The following is a 9,000-nucleotide window of genomic DNA, read 5'->3' on the forward strand; positions in this document are numbered from 1 at the left end:
TTATCGATGGTCATTGCATTTCAATGGTTCAAAATAGGAAAAAAACATTTGAAAATATCTTATATATAATCCTAACACTAAATAAACTAGTTTTATTAACTACTTACTAAATAAACTAGTTTTATTAACTACTTACTAAATAAACTAGTTCTATTATGCACTTACTAAATAAACTAGTTCTATTAAGCACTTAATATAAATAAACTAGTTATAATAATCACTTACTAAATAAACTAGTTACCTATGATTTGCAAAAACAGAGACAAGGGAGGGAGGGAGGGAGGAGAGAGGAGGGGGAGGGGGCGGCCGGAGGAGGAGGAGGGGCCGATCGGAGGAGGAGGAGGGAGGGGCGGTCGGAGGAGGGCTGCCAGCGAAGGAGGGAGGAGGGGGCGGCCGCAGGCGGAAGGAGGAGGGCGCGATGGGAGGAGGAGGGAGGAGGGCACGGTGGGAGGAGGAGGGACGGAAGGAGGGAGTACCTCGGTGGCGGACGGACGACGACGACAGCGACGACGAACGACAACGGTTGTCGGCGCGGGCGAGAGTGACTAAGAGGGAGAGTGAGTGAGAGAGACAGGGTCGGTCGTGTGGGGATAAGGTAGGGTTAGTAGTAGCGCGGGTATGAGAAAGCGCTACAGCTAAGGAGAATAGCAGTAGCGCTGTAAGGCATAATGCGCTACTGCTATAACTAGCTGGACATCAAGGTCATGGCAATGGGAGCAGTAGCGCGGTTTAGAGATGACGCGCTACTGCTATTTTCTATTCAGCAGCATGTTTTCCCGGAACGCGCTGCTGCTAATGTGACGCCCCGAGACCGATGTGCCAGGTGTCCTGCAGTTTTTCGCTGTCGTTGCCATGTCATTTGCTTTCGTGTTGCATCTTGCCATGTCATCATCTGCATTGCATCATCATGTTTTCGAAACTTGCATTCGTCCGGGTTCTCCGAGTTCTCTCTGTTGTCCGTTCTGAGCCCAACCACACTGGCACGCGCCCACGGCATGTCCGAAATATTATTTTATAAGTGGCCGGAAAATGTTCTCGGAATGGGATGAAAGTTGACGTGTGGTCTTGTTATAGTGTAGGTAGACCGCCTGCCAAGTTCATCGCAATCGGAGTTCGTTTGACGCCCCAATGGATAACTATAGCGGCATTATAGTCGGTCAAAACGTCGGACGTTTTCGGTCTCCGAGAACAGTCGCCGGGCCTCTCCTCTTCTTTCTTCTCAGCCCTTTACTTTCTGCACTACCTCTCACCGCCAGGCCCTACCTAACCTCTCTCGTCAGCCCGCGGACCTCCTCCCGCGCGCGTTCGAAATCTGTCCCGGACCCGACCCGAGCAGTCGTCACCGTTGTGTCCGGATCATCCCCAAACGTCTACAAAACATCACCGTTTTCTTATTTGGACTTCCTAGTGTTTTATTCTCGACTGCTCGATTTTAATTGGAGGGACGGATTAGCCCCTAAACTTCCCTCTTTTGCATATATATAGTTCACTCCTAGACTATTTTGGACAAACCCTAAAACCTAGGAGGTTTGTCCCTCCCTGCCGCCGCCGTTCCAAAAATCTTCCTCGGGATCCCCTCACTCTTTCCCGAGCAAACCCAGCGCCGCCACCTACCTCCATCGATCCCCTCGCAGTCAACCTCCTCCCCTCGATCCACCCCTCCCCATGGCCGCTGCCACTTGTGCAGCCATCGACGACAGCAAGCTCCGCCGCTGCAATCATGCCAGGACCCTCGCCGCCTCCCCTTAATTCTCCTTCCCCCCTCTGTTTTTTTTTCTTCCCTTCACGCGTTTCTCTCCCTCTCTCTGAACCGTCGCAGGACAGGAGCCATGGCGCGCCGACAGGAGCAGCGCCCACTCGGCCCGTCTTCGTGACCCACCTGCGCCCAACTCCGGCCTCCCTCGCTTTCCTGCGCCGCCGAGCACCCCGCGTGCCTGAAAACCTCGTCGTCGTGCCCAGCTTCAGCTGCCGCCTCGCACGCCACCAACTCCGTCCCGAGCTCCCGCAGAAGCTCCTCCGCCATGGACGCCGGGTCCCAAGGCCGTGCCTCTCCTCCTCCTCACCTTCCCCTCCTTCCGTTTTCCCCTGCCATGGCCTCTCTCCTCACGATCTCCCTCTCTCTTTCTTGTGCTGCACCAGGGAACGCCATGGCCGCCGCACCATGGAGTCACATCGACCCGGATCCGGCCGGGAACCAGACGAGCCCGTGCCTCCCCCGCCTCGGATCGGGTCGTCCCCGCGCCAAGTCTGCCTCGTCGCCTTCTGTTCGTCGCCACCAACCGGAGCTCCGGCGAGCCCTCGTTGTACTTTGCCGGGGCCTCGCTGTCGGCAGGTCGACTGAAGCCGCCTCCCTCCCCTCGAGTCCGTCCAGCTCCGCCATCCGCCGTGAGCGTGGAGCTCGTCGGCGTCGTCTTCGTGCCGTCCCAGACCCGTCACCAAGACCTCCCCTCCGCCCAGATCCTATCTGGCGCCGCCGCCTTCGCTTGCCTCGCCGTCGCCAAGTCCCTGCTGCCAGCGCCCTGCTTCCTCTGCTTCGTCCAGGACGAGCGCGTTGACCGCGCCCCTTCCACCTTGTTCGATCCAGCCTGCCAGCAGCCAGATCCACCAAGCCCAGCCGCCAGCTCGCCCGTTTCGGCTTGTCTCCTCCCCGCACCAACGGGCTCGGCCCATGGTGAGCAGTCCAGCCACGCCCAGCAGATCCAGCCCGCATATGTTTTTTTTTCCTGTGCGCTGCGATTTTCCTAATTGTTCAGAAAACTGCATGTTTACAGATTAGACCCTATACTTCATGCATTTAATAACTTCACAACCGTGCATCGGATTAAAACAAACTTAATATGAAACTTGCTTAGATTTTCATCTAGTTTCATAATATGTCATTTTCACCCATGTTTAAAATGATTATAATGATGTTTGTTTAAATTTGCTCCTATGTCAATGTTAAAATGATTTAATTCATAACTTAATAACCGTAGCTCGGTTTTAAACAAACTTTATATGTATTTGGGGTAGAAAAATGCCTAGTTTAACATGGTGACCTTACTTTGCATGTTAAGAAACTCTAAAATTGTGTTTAGGGCAGAACAGTACCGAATCTATAATATGCTCATGAGGAGTTTTCTGGAATTGTGTTCGTTGCTTCCGGCCTCATTTAAACTTGCCTAGGTAGGTAGTTTTCTTTGCTTCACCCTCTTGCCATGTTAATCAACATTTAATATTGTTGGGTATATAACCGAGAGAGAACTAAATAATGGATGTGGTGTTCCGTCAATATGCAACCCGTTGCATATTGAGCTCCATTTAATTTGTAGTTTTGGTTGTTGCCCTTTGCCATGTCATGCATATTTAAACCGGACATGCATCATACTTGGTTGTGCATCATGCCATGCTTATGTGTTGGTTGTTTACCTTGTTGTTTGCGTCTTTTCCGGTGTTGCTTCTTCGGATTAGTTCCGTTAACATCGCGTTTGTGAGGACCCGTTCGTCTACATCCGTTTGTCTTCTTCATGGACTCGTTCTTCTTCCTTGCGGGATCTCAGGCAAGATGACCATACCCTCGAAATCACTTCTATCTTTGCTTGCTAGATGCTCTCTCTTTTGCTATGCCTATGCTGCGATACCTACCACTTGCTTATCATGCTCCCATATTGTTGAAGCAAGCCTCTAACCCACTTTGTCCTAGCAAACCGTTGTTTGGCTATATTACCGCTTTGCTCAGCCCCTCTTATAGCGTTGTTAGTTGCAGGTGAAGATTGAAGTTTGTTCCTTGTTGGAACATGGGGATGTTGTTCCTTGTTGGAACATGTTTACTTGTTGGGATATCACAATACCTCTTATTTACTTAATGCATCTATATACTTGGTAAAGGATGGAAGGCTCGGCCTTATGCCTGGTGTTTTGTTCCACTCTTGCCGCCCTAGTTTCCGTCATATCGGTGTTATGTTCCTGGATTTTGCGTCCCTTACGCGGTTGGGTAATAATGGGAACCCCTTGACAGTTCGCCTTGAATAAAACTCCTCCAGCAATGCCCAACATTGGTTTTACCATTTGCCACCTAGCCTTTTTCCCTTGGGTTCTGCAGACTCAAGGGTCATCATTATTTTAACCCCCCCGGGCCAGTGCTCCTCTGAGTGTTGGTCCAACCTGTCAGCCGCCGGTGGCCACCAGGGGCAACTCTGGGCTGGCCTACCGGAAGTTTAGACAATCTGAGTGTGCCCTGAGAAAGAGATATGTGCAGCTCCTATCGGGATTTGTCGGCACATTCGGGCGGTGTTGCTGGATTTGTTTTAACCTGTCGAAGTGTCTTGAAGAACCGGGATACCGAGTCTGATCGGAACGTCTCGGGAGGAGGTCTATTCCTTCGTTGACCGTGAGAGCTTGTGATGGGCTAAGTTGGGACACCCCTGCAGGGATTTGAACTTTCGAAAGCCGTGCCTGCGGTTATGGGCCGATGGGAATTTGTTAACGTCCGGTTGTAGAAAACCTGAAGTTGACCTTAATTAAAATGCATCAACCGCGTGTGTAGCCGTGATGGTCTCTTTCCGGCGGAGTCCGGGAAGTGAACACGGTGTTGGAGTTATGCTTGACGTAGGTTGCAATAGGATCACTTCTTGATCATACTTTATCGACCGTGCTTTGCCTTCTCTTCTCGCTCTCATTTGCGTATGTTAGCCACCATATATGCTAGTCGCTTGCTGCTGCTTCACCTCATACCTTTACCTTACCCATAAGCTTAAATAGTCTTGATCGCGAGGGTGTGAGATTGCTGAGTCCTTGTGACTCACAGATACTTCCAAAACCAGCTTGCAGGTGCCGATGAGTCCGTGCAGATGACGCAACCAAGCTCAGGAGGAGCTCGTTGAAGATCTTGTCCTTTGTCGTGCTTCATTCTAGTTGATCAGTAGTGGAGCCCAGTTGGGGTCGATCGGGGACCTTTGTCGCATTTGGGGTTCTTCTTTTATTTTGCTTCCGTAGTCGGACCTTGATTGTATTTGGATGATGTAATGCTCTTATTCATGTAATTGTGTGAAGTGGCGATTGTAAGCCAACTATGTATCTCTTTCCCTTATGTATTACATGGGTTGTGTGAAGATTACCTCACTTGCGACATTGCTTTCAATGCGGTTATGCCTCTAAGTCGTGCTTCGACACGTGGGAGATATAGCCGCATCGAGGGCGTGACAGCTAAATAGCAGTAGCGTCGTATTTTGAAGAGCGCTGCTGGTAATATTCTGTGTATAAGGTTTTCCCTAGTAGTGTATCGTCAAATCAAATCAGAACCAAAGATGCTTGTAGTGTTGTCTTACTCGTGGTTGATCCCTTGAGCATACACAATTATATCTTTTGGGTCTGACCAATGCTATCACCATGTTCACATAATTGTGGAATTCCATCTCCATTGGAATTTTGATAAATTGTTGTTGAGCCCATCGACAACATTCTTATCTTCTCCATGACTCGTGTTGAGCATTAAGCTACTGTTGGAAACTTGTGCTAGCATATTCTTCATGCTATCTCATGAAGGATATGTTTGGATGAAAGAAGTGACTTTCTTTAATTCACGGGCACTTGATGTAAGTTGTCGTCGTGGATCCGAGAAAAATTGTTTTTGCTTCCTCTGGAATCATCCCAAGTTAGTCACGCCTATGTGCGAAGTACTCTATGGTTTGATAGGTTGGCCGCCTCCATTCCATACGTGTTTCCTAGCACACCAAGCACTGATTGATTTGTCCGAGGAGAAGAAGTTCCTTCTTAAGAATCATGACTTATGTAAGGACTATGATATCCTTGATGATGGTTCCCCACCTGAACTCGGTAGTGTTTTGTTGTAAGACTACTATGTTGTCATGCTTGCATGGGACATCATGTTCACATGGGTTTAGCAGAACTAGCTCATGTTTTGGAGCTTACTACCATAGTCCATTTCCCGAGAATCTTGCAACGCCATCTCATCAGTTTGTATTGCAAACTTTCATTTTTGTTTCTAGACTTGATGAGTCTGGAATGTCCTGACCCCAACTAGATCTGAATCTCAGGCAGATATGATGGTTGGAATGTTTCCCAAGAACTATAATAATGGTGTCTCTGTAACCCGGTAATTAAAGTGGATGTCGTGGCTAACACACCCAGCCGGAAGACCTATTATTGTAGTATCTTGATTGAGGAAGTTGGCCACCTCCCCATAAGGATTTCATAGGATTTACTTCCGTAGTTGTTCCTTATGGATTCTTGTGCTCCCAAAGTTCAACCTACACTTGATGGCCATGTTAATACTTTTAAGTATGATCATGGTATCTAGTACATTATAAGCGGAGTGCTAAATGTCTCTCGGTCGATCATTCAGGTATTGTTCCTTGGCATCGCTAAGGACAAATCTGAGAAAGTGCTGTCCTCCTTTGCATCTACATCGCCCTTCACTATTCGTCATGGTAGTATGATGTGTTGCCAGGATCCTCAACACGGATGTTGGTAAGACCTTGATGAGTATGGAGATGCTCAAGTTCTTGAAAGCACACTCAGACACTAGGTTATATCCCCGGTATCAATTGGAATGTGCCTCTCGTATGCCGAGCTGTTCTATAACCGTAGTTTCCTTCCCGAACTGAGTATGTCATTCTTTTGAACTCTGTCAAACGATCAATTATGAATTGTCTTAGGATGGTATGAAGAGTTCCAATGATCTATGTATCCAAAGTAATTCTTTTTGCCACCTAAGGGATAATTCTATGAGTCGCCTACCACCAAGGTGTCCCGTTATGGAGTCATGGCGATTATTCCTTGTTACTTTGAAACCATGCACCATCTTCTAAGCATGGAATTGTTGCCTACTAATCTGAACCTTCGTCACCTGCTTCTTTCCATCGCTCCTCATATGTGTTTTGTCCCTCAGCTCAAGAGATGTTTCTACGTCTTGTTCCATGAGTTGATCCTGTGATCATTAAGATGATCCATCCCTGTAGGGTTATCTCACTCTTCTGTCCTCGTGTTGGGTGAAGATCTCGAAAGCAAAGATGCCAAGTTCAAGATGATGCAATGAATCAATATCTTCAATGAAGACAGTTGGGTCATGAATACTGTGATAGTTTGTGTCCCCTCTTCCTTTTTACCCTGCGCTTGAATCTCGGGACGAGATTCTTGTTTAGTGGGGGTGAGTTGTCACATACCTAGTTCTAGTAATGCTTAGTGCTAGCATCTTGTGTTGCATCATGTTTAAGTTTCAATTAAAGTTGAAATGGGGATGGCAGAAACCCCCAGCACCACTTAATCCAACTAGGGTTACTAAAATACTTTTTCAGTGAACCCGAAATGCCCTTCAAAAATGTTCATCATCTTTGCCTTAGTCTAGTACCTCTGTAAAAAATGGTTCACATTTTTCTTGGACAACATTGGGTCACTGAATTAAATCATACCTTATTTGCATTTGGGCATTTAAGTTTTATATATTATTTTAAATTTCCAAATATTCATGAACTGAAATGTTGGCTGTTGGAAATAATCTAAACAATGGCCACAAGCAGTCTCATGATTTTTGAAAATGCTCTGGCATTTTTAATAAAGCCAAAGAAATTGCAGAAAATAGAAAACAAAAACAATTACTAAAAGGGAGAGAGAGAGAGAGAGAGAAGGCCACTAGGCCACTTACCTAACAGCCTACCTGGCGGCCCACTATTGTGCTAGGCCCAGCCAGCCATCGCACCGTCTTCAACCTCCTGTGAGTAGGTAGGGGGCGTGTGTCCGACGAGCGCACGCACGCGCGAGGCCACCTCCAGCCCGCCTGCTTGCGCTGGACGCCTCCCGCGACGCCACGCACTCCCCCCTCGACCCCTTGCACCTCTCCTCCCTCTCCCTCGAGCGCTCTCCCCTCCTCTGCCTCTCTCCCACGCGACCACCGAGCGTGCACGTCACCGCCGCTCATTGTTGCCATAGCAACAGCCACCCCCGCGCCCCTCTGACGTGCCCATGGGCTCCGCCTCCATCGTCTACGCCTCCTCGATGACTCACGCGACGCCGGACGCGCTGCAACGAAGCCCCCGCCGCCGACTTCCTCGTTCGGCCGCCGGAGATCCCCTCGCTGCCCTACTTCGCACCGGTTCCTCCCCGAGCCTTCCGTCTGCATTGTCGCGACCGCTGTGAGCCACTGACCGTGCTCCCCCTCCCTGTTCTCGCTACCGTACGCCGTAGCCACCGTGCTGCTCGCACCCGCAAGTGCCGCCGCCTGTGCTCGCTGCCGGCACGACTCCGACAACCTTTTGGTCCGCCCGTCGTGTCCATCGCACTCGCCGCTTCGCGCATGCTCTCCCTAGCGTGCTAGCTCCCGCTCCTGCACCCTGTAGCACCGCTCACGCTCACGCCCGAGCTCCAGCCGCCACGGCCGAGCTCCCCGCCATCGCCTCCGGCCGCCCTAGCTGCTGCTGCCTGCTGCGCTAGATGCGGGCGAGCCTCAGCTCCCTGTAGGTTCCCTCCGCCACACTTTTGGTCGTCGGAGGGCCAAACCCGAGCCCTCCGCCGCGTCTGCTGTCGCCGGCGTCGAGCCGCCGGCAAGTTTGACTCGTTTGACCAGGGGTTTAACATCCTCTGTGTCACTGACACATGGGCCATCCCCCCAATGACACTTTTAGTTAGGATTAATTTAGCACTAATTAACAGGGTTAGTTAGATGAGTCACTGACTGATGGGCCCCACTTGTCAGGTTTGACTCTGGACGCCCAGTTGACTCGCCGACGTCACTACGGCGTAATGCTGATGCGGTAAAGCTTTTTCTGGATTTAGTTTATTTTTTAAATAAGCAGGAAATTCCAGAAAATAGTGCTAACTTCGAAAAATCATAGAAATTAATCTGTATCTCCAAATGCAAAGTTTTATATATGAAAAATTATTAGAAAAATCCAAAGTATCTGTTTATGGCATTTTCATGCATGTTTGAACAACTTATACCTGCTGATCAGGCCAGACCAATTAAATGACATATGAATAATCATATATGGAGTTTGAATTTGAATC

At 49.2% G+C, this 9,000-nt stretch overlaps 1 long non-coding RNA gene across 1 annotated transcript; it reads left to right on the top strand.

Annotated features, from left to right (window-relative positions):
- Positions 1-1,526: 1,526 nt before the first annotated feature.
- On the top strand, positions 1,527-5,095 carry LOC147972131 (uncharacterized). The gene is made up of 3 exons (XR_015602416.1): positions 1,527-2,671; positions 3,451-3,539; positions 4,803-5,095. It is a non-coding gene; the product is annotated as an uncharacterized LOC147972131 (long non-coding RNA).
- The last annotated feature ends 3,905 nt before the right edge of the window (positions 5,096-9,000 follow it).

The sequence above is a fragment of the Triticum urartu genome, chromosome 5A (genome assembly GCF_056163025.1).
Source record: "Triticum urartu cultivar PI428250 chromosome 5A, HENAU_Tu73, whole genome shotgun sequence".
NCBI lineage: Eukaryota > Viridiplantae > Streptophyta > Magnoliopsida > Poales > Poaceae > Triticum > Triticum urartu.